This window comes from Bradysia coprophila (assembly GCF_014529535.1).
Source record: "Bradysia coprophila strain Holo2 chromosome X unlocalized genomic scaffold, BU_Bcop_v1 contig_26, whole genome shotgun sequence".
Taxonomy (NCBI): Eukaryota; Metazoa; Arthropoda; class Insecta; order Diptera; family Sciaridae; genus Bradysia; species Bradysia coprophila.
This window is the reverse complement of record NW_023503313.1, coordinates 2,890,261-2,906,316: the sequence shown is the minus strand read 5'-3', so window position 1 is coordinate 2,906,316 and position 16,056 is coordinate 2,890,261. Positions and strand designations below refer to the sequence as shown.

The 16,056-nt window shown below is 33.2% G+C and overlaps 1 protein-coding gene across 1 annotated transcript in view; it reads right to left on the bottom strand.

Moving 5' to 3' along the window:
* The window catches only part of LOC119069177, a 329,111-nt gene that overhangs the window by 263,361 nt on the left and 49,694 nt on the right, over window positions 1-16,056 (bottom strand). The gene's annotated exons all lie outside the window — the stretch shown is intronic.

Genomic DNA, 16,056 nt, shown 5'->3' with positions numbered 1-16,056 from the left:
CATGATGACTGTGTGTATGGTGATATAATCCGAACAATCATAACGATATAATAGCCTCGGTTTCAGGTTCCCATCATGGAAGAAAACACAAACCGAAGAAGAAAAAAAAAGTCTCTATTTTTCTGTGCGGGTATGAGTTTGTTTGGGCGAAAAGAAGGAAACAAAAAAAAAGTTTTTGTGTTTCACAATCATTCATTCCAGAAACATTTACCGAAAATTCGGGTCAAAAGGGTTAATTGTAATTACTTAGAACAAGAACAACATGATGTATACCAAAAGAGTATACATTAGACATGACAGTCGCCGATAAACTGGAGCCCAATGCTTCAGTAAATTATTTGGTATGGTGTGAGTGAGCAAGGGTAAGTCTAGTACAGTTATTGTCACCCAATTTATTGTCTGAGCAGGTTTTTTTTCGGAACTATCAAACCCGTATGACCTGAGCGGTGTGTTTAGAATTTGGGTGACATTAACTGTAATGTCTAAAGAAACCATTAAATGTCACTGACAGTAACACTGTGGCGACACACGAAATATCTTTATGGATTTTTGTGCTCTTGGAATTTTTGTTCTCGTGGGATTTTTGTTCGGTGCGATTGTGAAGGGACTACACTTTCCTGAAGTTCTCAAAACATTTTTTTTTTGTTGAAAAATAAAGAATTTTTTCAACTATTTTCCGCAGACATTCTTTGCAGAAAACTTTTTGCATTTAAAGGAAAATACACGATCACGTTCTGTAATCGTTCATAATTCTACGATGTTTTCTTTTTTTTTTGTTAAGTGTCGGCTGTCACGTCTAGCGCATATCTAGTATATTTTATTCTGAAATTGGAAATGGAAAATGAATGACATCAGAAATGAAAAATTATCTACCATTGCGAGACAGTGTGGAGAAAATAAAATTAAAATTTATATAGCGATATCATGATAGTGCTATAAAATATCAAAGTAATTTCTACCCGACCATAAGTGGCAACTATCTCATTCAATTATTCCGCCACGTTGAATATATAACCAACAACTTCCCATCCACTCTTCCACATGCTAACAAACAATAAAACTTTATCATCGAAAAAATTGCTTAAATTTATGGTTGAAATTATTGTTTTAAAAACGCGATGATTTGTTTCATTCAAGAGACACTCTGTTACGACTTCAATAAAAATGTGCACCGGAAAAATGCACCAACCCCGTTCAGAGAGTTAGGTTGTGTGTTTGCTTTTTTTTGGTGTGTGTATTTCATTTCGGCTGTACGATACCCGGCTGACACAAGAAAATGTAATTTAAGTCCACTTTGAAATGATTCTAATGGCTTCCATTTATTGTGGAAATTATGCAAGGCAAAAAATGCTGAAAAACGTTATAGGTTTGTGGTGGAAAAAAACATAACGCTGAATGAGGTGGTATGTAGATAACACTTTGATATAAATGACGTAATTAAGTGGGCTTATAAAATGTGTTCGTATGTATGCTGCACAGGCGAATTATTAATTGTAATTGAAATTTAAGTACGTTTGTGTGATCCAGCGTGTCTATTATTAATCAGAATAAAGAAACTTGGAGTGGCGTTCATCAAAAAAAAAATGAAATATGCGAAACGAAATATACTTCTTCACGCAAAGCTTAAAATTTTTCCGAATCATCACCAAAGAAATGCCAAAAAAAAAAATCTGGTATGAGCATTCTGCATTCTTAAACCCAGGTACGACAACAATAAATTTCTGTTTCTCCGTATATCTAACTTAGTTGTGCTGAGCTTTTTTTTCTCTCGTCATACTCCTGGTGGCATTTATTTCATAAAATGAAACGCAGTGTTAGTTATGAGAAAAGCATAACGATAACAAATTTTTTGTCGGAGTACGTTTACCAAGGAGCCCAGCCGCATCTACATTCATATTTTGTTTTTCCTTTTTTTTTTAAATGGCTCAGTTAATTTAAATTTATTTTGCAAGCAACAATGATTATTCAGTCTCTGGTCGCGTGGATTACATCCCAGGATTATAGTATTTAATCAAAGTATTTAAACAGAGCAACAAAAAACATTTTTATTTTCGCGAGATAACAAATTTGTTTAATTTGAATTTATTATTTTACTGCACAATTTTAATGGGGCAACTTTTCGTTTATACTAATATGGGATAGAGTAGAGAGAGATAGAGAGAGAAACCATATAATTTTGTTTACGTTTTTTTTTCTCTGTGTGTGCTGTAGCCATCATGACGTTAGGGAAGTTCTATGTTATGCATAAAGGGATTGTGTTAAGGAAATGATGTGAAAATTTTGCTGTGTGAAAACTTTAATTAGAAGTTATGTGAGATCTGTGAGATTTTAGATATCTCGTAGGTGGCTGTAACATTTTAATTTAACGAGAAATTATATTGTCTCTGTTCGTTTGTGGTCTATAATTAGTTGCTGTTTTGATTTTTCGAAAAGTTACAAGCTGATATCAAATGAAAAGTTAGTGCCTCAGTTTTGTGCTATGTATGGGAGCGTAAACTGAAAAACCAACTGAAAGTTCAACTTTTAGATCACTTGTGTAACGTTGATTCAGAGTTTTGTGTTTTTTATATCTTTATAGAGAGTGTCAACTGAAAAACCAGCTGAAAATTCAACTTTCAACTTTGAGTAACGTTGAACATAGATTCGCCTTGAAAACGTTTAGCAGGATATTAATGGTATGTACGAAAATATTAAATTCTCCCCCTATTGTCTTGTAAGGCTTACTATCAGGTCAGGTCAACCTGAAAATTTCAGGTCAAGTCAATTCAGATCATGACTTGAGACGAGAAACCTGAATTTGACCTGATAACTTGACCTGAACTTCAAACATTTTATATGGTTTCTAGGACTGAAAGCTCTTATCAGCTAACCTGCCAATAAAAATTTAAAATGTTCAAAGTGTCGATACTAAACCTAATAAAGATTGTGCGACTTTTCTGGATGAGACAGAGCTTAAACATTTTTTGAACCGAAATAAGTGATTCAGAGCTCTAATTCGTGAATCAAAATATATTTTCGTCCCTTAAGTTCACTTTGTATTACAGGTAAATGGGTTAGAAAGCTGCGCCGGATGGAACATCTCGTCAGCGTTAACAATTTTTTTTTTGAAATTACGGAAGTGTATTTCGGATTAACGACTTTTATTGGAGACTTTGATTTTTCGGAAATTCATCGGAAATTCATTTCGGTCATCAGGTCATTTCGGGTTATTTCAGGTCATGACCCGAAAACTCAGGTCAAGTCAGGTCAAAGTCAATTTCTACTTCTGATCAACCTGACAAGACCTGCGGTAAGCCCTATTTGGTGCAAAACATTGTGTTGTATATATTGGAAAAATCACGAAATCACGAAGAATTTCTTTCGCCGAAAGATTCACTCTAGAGATTCTTATTTCGAAAATATGTAAATTCATGTTTGAATGCAACTTTGCAGCATGTCACGTTACTGGATATGGGTATAATGCTAAACAGATGAATTATTTATGACAAAGTCAGACACCTCTTAAAATTTATAATGTGTTAACTGAACGGTTCAGTCAAATTTAAATTAATTTTTTCTGTGGTTGGTAAGGTTCCTCGACAAATCATTGATTAGACTGAAAGACAGCAATTTACGTCGAAAACACCAATTTGGACAATTGTGCATTGTGAATGACACAATTTATTCCCTTGACTGAAAGTCAAGGGTCTTATGCCAGAAAATACCCTAAAATGATAGTAACCATACAGTGTATGAAAAATTATCAAAACTTTAAATGTTTGAAATATTTTTTTTTTGTCACGACGATAACTTGAGTAATTCTTAACCGATTTTGATGATTTTTTTTTTAATCGACGAGGAATGAAATTCCTGAGGTTAAGTTCGAAGATGAGCCATGTCGGGATAAGGTTCTGGAAACTATTCCAGAAAAACATGATTTTATTGATAATTTTAATTGTTGATAATTGTAATTGATAATACAGTGCTGATAATTGATATTTTGATAATTTAATGTGTTGTGGTGATATTATTATATAAAATGTAATAACTGATAATTGGTAATAATAATATTGTTCCCTTGACTGAAAGTCAAGGGTCTTATGCCAGAAAATACCCTAAAATGTTAGTAACCATACAGTGTATGGAAAATTATCAAACTTTAAATGTTTGAAATATTTTTTTTTGTCACGACGATAACTTGAGTAATTCTTAACCGATTTTGATGATTTTTTTTTTAATCGACGAGGAATGGGATTCCTGAGGTTAATTTCAAAGATGGGCTATGTCGGGATAAGGTTCTGGAAACTATTCCAGAAAAACAGGATTTTACTCTGTTGATAATTGATAATACATGTTAATTGAAAATTAATATTGATAATTTAATGTGTTGTGACATTTTATGAAATGTTATGAGAAACGTAATTGTTTGTAATCTATTTGTCACGACTTGAGATGACTTGAGTCATTCTTAACCGATTTTAATAAAATTTGTTTTAATCGACGAGGAATGGAATTCAAAGATGGGCCATGTCGGGCCTAAAGGATCTGAAAGCTATTCCAGAAAAATTCATTTTACGCTGCTTATAATTGATAATTGATAATTATTGGTAATTGATAATTCCCTTCACTGAAATGTTTGTAACCACACAAAGATAGTTGGAAGATAGGTCATGTGGGCCTAAGTATCTGGAAACTATTCCAGAAACTATTCTCCCTTGAATGGCAGAAAATAGTGAAAAATTTTGGTTCCTAAAATTATACATCTGACATTTGGAAGGTTAAGTTCGACGATAAGCTATGTGTGATCAACGCTTCGGAAGTTACCCCAAAAAATAGAAATGCAATGTAATAAATGAACAATATCATTGATATTCGATTATTGGTATTTGATAATTGATAGTTGATTTTTATATTTGATAATTAACAAGCAGCATATATCTATACAGGTGAGTATATAGTATTACAAAAGTCAAGCAATTCTAACATTAGGCAACTTCGACGAGAGTGAAGCTAATTCACACGAGTTGCGGTATCATATTGCAATATTAGACAGCTCGGCCTTGCGAGAAGTTTGCGATTAGACCAAACCTAATATTAGACAACTGACGAGTGTGAAGTTTGCGGCCCGAGCGAAGCGAGGGTCGTAATTCACACGAGTTTCGGTATCGTATTGCAATATTAGACAGCTCGGACAAGCGAGAAGTTTGCGATTAGACCAAACCTAATATTAGACAACTCTGACGAGTGTGAAGTTTGCGGCCCGAGCGAAGCGAGGGTCGTAATTCACACGAGTTGCGGTATCGTATTGCAATATTAGACAGCTCGGACGAGCGAGCAGTTTGCGGCAAAGTATCAAGCAGAGTAATAGGAAAAAATAAAGCAGTTAATTTTGGCGGTGTCAAATGTCATTTTGATTTGGTAAGATTTTTACACTCGTAAAATTGCGATGAGAGCCAACGTATATTTGAAAAATAGGCACGAACGTTCTTTCAATGAAAATGTGATCACTGAAAAAGGCTTTAAAACACAATAGAATTTCATTGTGTCTTTATCGGATGCGCTTCTTTGTCACGTTGTAGACGATTAATCTGATGTGAGATGAAAAAATCAGTTAAAATAAATTAAGATATTTATAATAGTGTAATATAATTGGTTAATTATTTTGGAAAAATTATCAGTCAAGGGACCCGACCCGCCCAACAGGTGGGACCTAGTACTTTTATGAGAGCGTGCTAGTGCCTCGAATTCAACAGAAGATTTTACAATTTTGTTTTTTATAGTTACTGTGTCAATGGTGATGACTCCATCCAACAAAGTTTGTATCAACTATGGAATGATGTAATGTAATTGCCCGTTATTTGAAGACCTTTTCGGAATAGGTAATGGTCCGGTTGCATAATCTTTTATGCAAATGTTTTATACTTTGGACTTTGTTAGGTTTGTGGAAAAATATTTGCAATCTTTCATTTTCGAATTTTCTGCTCCAATGTTCAACTTTTTTCTTGCAATGTAGATACAATTAGACGTCAGCAGATGTTTCCACGAACTTTTATCACGAAACACAAAATTTGCGGAGAATCATCAAAGTTTGATTTTCCTAAGATTACATCCATCATTTAAATTGGAATTGGTTCTGTACAATATGCTGCTGTGTCTCTGTAGTGTCAGTAAAAGCGCACACCTTCTGGATGGAATGAAGCTGGAACAATATCATTTCAATTATTGATTTAAATAATTGAAATCCAAATCAAAACAGATAAATCCCAGAGCGACTGAGAGAAGTTTTAAACCGATTTATCTAAATCTACTTTTCACAGAGTAATAAATTCAAGGAAAAAATGAAGACTTTCCAAGAGGAACCTTTGCTTGTAAATATTTTAATTAAGAAACAATTAAAAGTTTTTGCCAACAAACCAAATTAATTTCCAGTGCCTTTCGTCTGTATTATTATTTCGACTTTAATATACAATTCAATTAAGAAAGTATCAGACGAGTGTATTATTTTCCAGACAGTTCTTGCCATGATGAAAAACCATTTTTTATACAATATAAATACGAAAATGGATTTTTGGTAAAATTAAGACGCTCGACGCTCGTTTCGGTTGAGTTATTTTCCAAGACAGAATTTCTCGTAAAATGAAACGATGAAGTTTTGTCTATTCGGTTGTTTTTGTGACAACATTTGAATTTTGTATAATGATACAGGAGAATCGATTCGGTGTATCGATTCAACTTTAAACAATTATTATATTGTGGGGTCTTTTGATATATGTTAAAATATTGACAATTTTATCGTCATATATATATCCTCTGATACAACGCGTTATTCAGCACACCACAGATCCGATTCCTATTACAAGCGGCATTCATGAACGAACATTCTACCATTCTCAACGTTGTCTACACAATGCTTATACGGTGGATATAACATATCACACAAAAATGAGGGTTAGCCGAAGAAAATGTTGAGGTTATGGTATGCAAACGAAATATCTGCGAATACGGCGAATATATAGATGAGAAAGTTTTAACAAAATTAAAGCTTTTGTATCGATTTTCCGTTGTCACATGATTAGCTCACATGATACGAATTATCTGTAACATCATCATCAACATCAGCACCACCACCATCATCAAAAACTATTTACCTCATTATTTCAATTCCATAATTAAAACAAAAAACACAAATTCTCTTCACAAATAGTATATTACTATACAAGGGAAGGAATTTGATATTTCGTATCCAAATGTAAAACAAAAAGTGTCCGATGACTTAAGCCCGAGGAACTTTCACTCATCGTGATACGAAATATTAAATTATTTCCCGAGTGTAGAATGAAGTTTTTCTTTACGAAGGAGGGAAATACTTTTCACTAGGGACGGAAAGTCCATTTTCCCTCCCTAGTAAAGGAAATTTTCTTTTTATCTATCCACAAAATATGAAATAGTATATTTCAACATACCCCAATACACACAAGATGTGTGTGCACGCGCGGGCGAAGCCCAAGCGAAAACACACATCGAGTGTGTATTGGGGTATTTTGAAAGATATTTTTCTGTAATAGTGAGAGTGTGTTGGTGCTTTCCTTCCCAACCGTTACTTTCCTTCTCGACCGTTTACTTTCCCTACCGACCGATTCATATCATAGCTCACCAATACACTCTCACGTATACAGAAAATTCATTTTTCGTTAAAATTTCCAAATAAAACAAAAAAATATAAAAAAAATACAGTTTCCATACCATAATGTCAACTGTTAATTTTAACCAAAAATTTTTCAAGACATTCAAAAAATGAAAAACAATATTCATCAAGACCCAAACGATCCTTTACAGATTTACCTTTGCCATTACTCCCATTACTCTCATGTCCTTTTCCATTCCGCCCATATCCGCCTTTTTTCATATCATTTCCGCCTTTGTTTCCATTTCCGCCTTTCCCAATTCCAAATGCCACTCCAAAATTTTGCTCCGATGCATCAATCATTTCAACATTACTCGGATCTTTATAGTCGCTTATTTTCCACTCCAGCAACTTCGTTCTGGAGCTCTTCATTTGTTGGAGCCGCTGATTAAATCAAATGTGAGTACGTTTCAGAAATTCTTTGGTGCTTTCCACATGTGCAACTCGACCACTTGTCTTCGGCTTCGGAAGCAAAGCAATGTGGCCCACGTTATCCAAAATGCCGAACGTTTCTGGCTATCATTCAATTTTTTCTAGCAGTTAATGGTAGGTCGCTTCCCTAACTAGAGGCGTAATTTATTTGCTAAGCCCTAATAATCTAACTTTATATTTTAAATGGGAAACGAGACAGACAAGTGTTCATTGTTCAATTAGTTTTCATAGATTGAATTTTGTGTAACTTCGTCGTGACAATTGGAATTAATTTTTGGACGTGACGTGACACTCGTTTGTTTTATAAATGACTGTGACTCTGACATACGTGGGACGTCAGTAAAATTTAGACATCACTTTCCTTCGTCTGTCTTTTAGCTGGTTCACTCACATGAGAAAAATCGCTTGTACATTCAAACGGTTTAAACGGTATGCATGCGCGTGGATAAGCAGTTTTCTATGTATGATTTTTTTTGATGAGAAGTAGCTGAAGCAAATTCATGTCTAAATTTCACAGACGATCTCTGTTTACCAAGTTCTAATTTTAACACGACAGAAGACTTTTCTTTGGATTCAATTTCCATTATGCAAGGATTTAATGAGAAAAATCTAACAAGAAATCCTTCATCACGTTTGTGGCCGGTCCATTAATTTATCAACGTTGCATTTATAATGCTTCTCTCGCATAAAATTCTTGATTTAATACAATTCTCGGTTGGTTTTTATTGAATCAATCAAATAAACATTACGAATTCATGTACTACGTAACCAACTACAACACTCCATATTTAAAATTCAAAGTGTATGAGTGGTATTATTTTTGCAGAACGGAATGCGGTGAAAAGGTGCTTGGTTTGAACACGTTACGTAATATAATAATCAACAAAAAACCCCATCATATTTTCTATCCCCGTCATCAAAACATACAAGAACAGAAAAACGTTTTTCCATGGCTTTGTTTAAATTTTATGAAACGCGATATTTCAAATAAAGAAAATTAAGAGCACTCAAGGAATTTTAATGGAAAGAAATTGAATTTGTTTGCGCTGGCAATCTAAGGTTTTGAAGATTTTTTTTTCTTCTCTCTCTCTATATATTCGCAAAATAGCAAGGGGAATGATGATGTGAATTGTGTAGAAAAGAATAAAAATTGAGAATTGAAAATGTTGAGAAAATAAATTTAATATTACTGAAGTAGGCACTTGAGCATACCACTTGAAGAAAATTTAAATTTTCTATTTTACTTCACCAGTTCTTCACTATCAATATCAATAGAGTGATAAACTAATTGTTCAAGTGCCACACAGCCATTTAATGTAGTTAATTTTCCAGTAAAATTGAATGATGACAGTGAAAAAAAAATCACCAATCTACCACCAAACAGACAACCATTCCGGGGCGACTGGCACGAAACTGTAGAATAATCCGACGAAGTGTTTTTAATCATAAATCATAATTAATTTTAACATTAATCCAATTATGAATATTATTAGTATTTCAGTGATCTTTCAGTTGCAATTTATCACCCACATTTTCCGGAATATCCGCGAAAATTATTAAAACTTATCATCCATAATCTATTTGCACTCTTCGTGGCTCTTTATGAATTTGTTATTTATTAATCATATCGCTGGAAAACATATTATTATCGGGTTGTTTATGGCGGATAAGTAAGAAAATGCCATAAGCTGGGGGTTTTAAAGTTTTAGTTATTACGTGAAACGTATACTCTGCTCAAATGTTTATCGATAATTTTTTATATCTCGATTATTGAGTTTGGCAAATATAAAATTGAGAATGAAAGAGAATATAAATGTAGCATAGCATGCAAATCGATGAATTGGTGGTTATGGCGGGGTGATACATCAAAATTAATTAGAAAAAATAAGTATTAATAATTGGGACATTAATTGTCATTTTCAACCAATGATTTTCCATATTTTTCATTCGAAACTCTTCATAATTTGTTTCTTAATACACCGACTACGAAAATGGTAGTTATCTACGAGGTTATCGCTTCACTAGAGGCGTAATACTTGCTTTTGCATCTGTCTCTTCAACGGTTTATATTTAAACCAAATTCGTTTGTTTCGCTCGACTGCGAGAGTTTCTCAAAACAACCGTCGAAGATACACAACTTTACACGTTACGACGAGGTGAAAGTTTAAAAAAAAATTCTCCAGTTTTCGTTCCTTAGCAATGTGAAGTTTCGTACGTATCTGTCCATGACGCGCGTGGTAGGGTAATCGTACCAATCCTCGGACACCTATTGTTCGTTCATTCTTAAACTTTTTTTTTATGAATGAGAGAACAATAGGTATCCGACGACTTATTATTGTCCGAGGATTGGTACGTTCACAATGTAAACTTCACTTAGTGGTACAAACGTATAAAGTAGTGTAAACCTTTTTTTTGATGATTTGTGAGGATCAGCTGAAAAACAGCTGAAGCAAATTCATGTTGAAATTTCACTGTAGTAATTTCATGAAAGATATTAGAGGCAGAGACATATCGTGAAACATGTTTTTAATAATGTTGTTCGTCAAAATTTCGATGGATAATCTACACAAAAATTTAACTTCAGTGTTAAAATTATAAGACCATACAATTTCCATCCAGTTTATGTTGATATACGTATGAATGTATATCGCATGTGGAATTTGTCGGATTAATGCTGCTTCATTTTCTCTAACTGTAATTAATTTTTAAAAAAATTGTGGTTGTTCACATCGTCGAAAATTCTTCGAAAATAAATTAATTTTCTTAATCTACATCGCAAGGAGTGAAGTAAAATGCTGAGAAAAGGTTAGAATCCGCGTCGAAGGCAAACTCTGTAGCTCCGTGTAATGCATCCTGATTTATTGTATGTTTCACTATGAATAATCGCAACTTTGCCTTTACGAACTCGACAGACGAAGTCAATTTTTAAAGTAACAAATAAATTGAATTGGAAAATGGGCGTTTGTAGATTTCAATCCAAAAAATTTGTTGATTCATCTCTCTAATATACTGTGAGACTTGTTTGCTAGCGTAGACTATTCACTGCAGTCGGGAGTTTGAGGTGTCGCACGGGGAAACATTTTCCCCAACCCGCGGAAAAATCCAAAGTTGTCGCTCTACTGAGCGGCTTCTAATCCTAATATTTCTACGAACGGTGGCGTATACTCGATTGTTGTAAACTTTTAAACAGGAAGATATCAATTTCTGATGTTCAAAGAAAATATGTATTTCCATTCGATCAACAGAATCCGGTCCAATTTGCGAAATATTCAAATATCTAACCCAATAATATACAGAGAACGACAATAATAAAAAAACAACAAGGACACTTCATATTATATTCCCATATTCCCATACATATAACACATATATTCAATTCATTCTTAAAATAAAAATGTGTGCCATTGAAGTCGAACCATACATTTTTATTACACAGAAATATTGCCTGAAAGTGAAACAATTTTGATAAATTGATATAATACAATAGAATGAAATAAAATATTTTTTTTTTGCGTTTTTCTTTTCCAGATTATATGTGTTTTTGATACCGATGGCAAAAGAACATTTACGGGATATATGTATAACGTTTTTATGTGAAAGGTTTAAATTCAAGATGATATTGTTTCAGGCAAATTATTTATGGATAATTATATTGAATAAAGCGTATTGAATGCGTAGAATGGAATGAAATCGATTTTTTTTTCGGCTCACAATTTATATTTCAGCATTGATAAAGAAATGGATATATCACACGAAAAGTGATCCATGTGAAAATCCATCGTAACGAAAATCTTCAAATTCATTGAAAATCCTAAAAAAAAAGTCCTTTAAATTCTAAGAATATCATTGAAAATCAAGAGAGAAAGGATCCCTTAAAATCGTGTACAAATGTTTAAAAATCCTTTGAATCCCAGATAATCTCTTGAGAAAATCATTTTGCACTCAAACAGAGAAATGTTGAGTTGGTACGCCTGCGGCGAGATAGAAGGAACATGTGAATGACAGTTGGCTGCTAGGAGAGCCACAAGCGTACCAACTTATTGTTTTTCTGCACTCAAAATAAACCATTATCTGCATTATCTGGAAGTTCTCTCATAATCTTCTAATTCTCAGTGTAGAGTTTACATAACCGGGGCGCATAAAAAATTCTTTTTACATAAAGTCGGAGCATTATAATTTGATCGATTCTACTCATTTAATTCATTTTTAAATAATTGTAGTTTTCGAAGAAATCATTTCGAAAACATTACAGTATAAAAGCTTAGACACGTGCATTTGAACGGATTACCCGCAGGTATACCGCGAGTAAACAGCTCTAATGCGCATGTGTAAGCTTTTATACTGTAATGTTTTCGAAATGATTTCTTCGAAAACTACAATTATTTAAAAATGATTGGAATCGATCAAATTGTAATGCTTCGACTTTATATATGTCTCATTTTAACACTGAATTTTAGTAGATAGCAAAAGATTTTGTGTCGGAGATTTTGTGGAATTAAGAAAATGTAATGAAGGTAACGCTGGAATCTACGATATATACCGAAGTTTTTGCAGGAACTGCTGTAAAGGATCGCGTGGCAATTTTGTTTTGACGATTACGTTGAACTTATTTTTCATGTTGAACACCAGTTCCTTTACTAATTATGCGAGCATTTCGTTGAAAAAGTAACTTGTGTTTGTTCATTGTGATAACTTTTTTTATAAAGAAAATCTTGGACATTTAACGAAAGAAGTAAGAATTGAATTTGAGAACCACAAGTTATTATGCAACGTCAGATTTTCTGAATGATAAATCCAAACGAAAACGCAAACACAAACTGAATGGGTCACCTGTACAAAACAAAATGTCAATGTGTAGCACATGATCTCAAGAGTCCGGTTAAGCAATTCGTTTTGTGCACCGGACAACTGAAATACGACATTTGCCATGATTTTTTGTTATTAAATGTCAGGTTTTCCCGAACGATATATCGTGCGGTAATAGTATGTTGTGTTACAAGTATTGTAATGTTGATTTTTTCAGCACTAGACCCAAGGAAAATTGGGTCATGTGCTGGAAAAATCTCATTACAATACGTGTAACACATCATGCTTTGTGCCAACCGAGAATTGAAATAGACAAGAGCACAAAAAATCATAATTTTCATTGTAAACAATCACTCTTCAAATTTGATCGATCACATTGCTTTGCATTTTCTCAAACGAATGCTGTAACAACTCATACAAATTCCATATCAACACTCCTTTGAGTGTTGTAATATAACATCAAATGGGTGCTGAAATAAGTCACTTTACAACACTAAAATGAGTGCTGAAAAGAGTCGTATTTCAATTCTCGGTGGCACAAAAATTTATTTCTTCACGATTTATTGTGCGTAAAAGGAATTACATGAATTTTTCCATAGATAGTTCATGACTTAAACGATTGATCAAATTTAATATGGTGAATGTGAAGTGCGTATGTTTTCAAGTAAATTGATGTGTCTATTTCAGTTTGCCGGTGCACAAAAAGTTGTTCGTACCGCGACAGGAAATGGATTTTTTCAGCACAGGTCCTAATTTTTCCTTACGAGCGAAGCGAAAAATCATCATTTCCTGTTTTGGTACGAAAAATACTATTTCAACGATATCTTTCAAGCTTATACCAATATCTCGTCTAATTGTAAAAACTATTAAAATCCGTGCAGTCGAAAATTCATTATTTTTCAGTTGAACCATCAAACTTAAACTTTCCGTTTGTGCATTCGCTTGGATTTGCAGTTCGAAAGATCTGACAATCGCTATTTTCAAAGTTCTCTGACCGAAATCACAAATTCAAACCAGACCCCAAGAATACTCTAGAGCTGGTTGTGAACGAAAAAATAGCTCATTCGCTTACCTCTACATAACGATATATGAAAATGGTAGTCTATGCTTGCAATGCATTGAAATTTATGCTCTAATGTTTTTATTATTGTTGGAATATATTCACCCTTAGCATTAGCGCCACACACAGTCACTTAGAAGTTCATTGCCATATCTTTTAAAATTTATGAAAAGTCATATGTCATCTGCGAGACGAGACGACATAATTGATATGACTTGATGACGACTCAATTTTTTTCTTATTCTTTAAATTCACATTTATACCAAAGAATGAGATCGTTTTTGTTGATTTTTTCAGGTAATTTCTCACTTAACCGTTAGATTTCATATTACCGATACTATTTCGTGTAACACAACGAAAAGAAGGAAAAAAAACTATGGAAAAGGAAACCAATAATTCATAAAATGTGTAAATATACGCAAGGTTTAGTATATACGAAAATTGTTCAATTTTTTAAATGTAATTGAGTACATAAATTTAAGCAGATTACCATTATAAATCATGCGTGAAACTTGTAATTAATTTTATTCGTGTAACTCAGAAACACATCGTATTCGCATGTTCGGTTCATATTTCGAAAACGGTTTGGAAATCCATAAAAATATCGCTGTCGTTCGTTACAACAATCAAATTATCCACTGCGTATTCTGATCGTCTGACGAAACTTACAGGAAAAAAGAAACTTGTTCAAGTAAGTGACATCTCGAGAAGTTTGACGAGATATGCACACAAGACATAATTTTATCCGTACAAGTTAGCATCTGTGTTTACGCGTTGGCTTGAAAACTTTTGCACATCAAATTGTTACGTATTTTATGTGGATTGTGGATTTCTCTGCGAGATCAAATTATAAATATTTAAATATTTAAATTGTGAAAGTTGGAAAATTGCATTACGCTTTTCAATCTACTTAACTACTTAGAGTAACATATATATTACGAAGTAATCTGGTTGGTATACATTACTCCTGTTAAGCCTCCTCTATCTCTATCTCTCTCAACTCAACGAATTAACACCAAAATCTGTATAAATGAACTCTGTTGAATGAATTTAATCGTCATAGGATATTTATTTGATGATTTTGTTGTTTTGCAAAGGATTTGATATTTATACTTTTCGTCAGACGGACTTTCTGTATTGGATTTGCATAATGGCCTCCAGAATGATCAATAATAACAGCCGAAATGAAAAAAATTAATTCTCAATTACACAAAAAATGGTTTTCCCGTTTCAACTAATAAAGATATTGAATTCTCAATTGAGGATTTTCAATAATTTTTTTTTTCTCAATTAGATAAAATATAAAAACATAAATCGTGTGACGAGGAACGCTCACGGACTGTCTATTCAAAACAACGCTTCACCTTCACGTTCACATTAAAACGGCCGACCATAATTTTCGGGTGTTAAGCTATAATCATGACAAAAAAATATAACAGAAAAAAATTGGTGAAAATTTTTTTCGGAATGTTATTCAGCATATACACAAAGCTTTCGACTTTTATTTTTATTTTTAAAGATTGTTTTTGTGTATGCGGGTCTTTTGATGAATATCGTGCGAAAACTCATAAATATTGAATAATAAATGAAAAATTATTATTTCACCTGCCACGTTCAGTTTCGTATGTGTGACATGTGTATGTAGGTGGTGTGTGGCGTATTTAAAATAAAAAATGTGAGTTCAAATCGGTGCGTTGATATTGTATATACTATACAGGCGTGTTGCTGTTTTTTTTTGCTGTACCAAAATGTGTAAATTGCTACCATTTCGTTGTTTGTTTCGTTTGACAAATCAAAAATTGAAACAATTTTTTTTTTGGAAAATTCTGTTAAGTAAGTAAAGTATACCGTCGGTTGTGCCGGAGTATATATCACAGAAGAAGAATCAAAGAATGTTTACAATATTGTGCTTTTAATACAGTTCTCGGTAACAGGGAAAGCGTGTTCAGTAAAAGACGGGATGGGGATAAATTACGAAAATTAGATTTACGTAATTTATTAACAGCTGGTAGAATTATTACGTTTAAGATGGTACAAGATCTCTTGGAAATAGTATACATTCCAGTATTTTCTTTAGGGCCAAACGGGGCTAAAT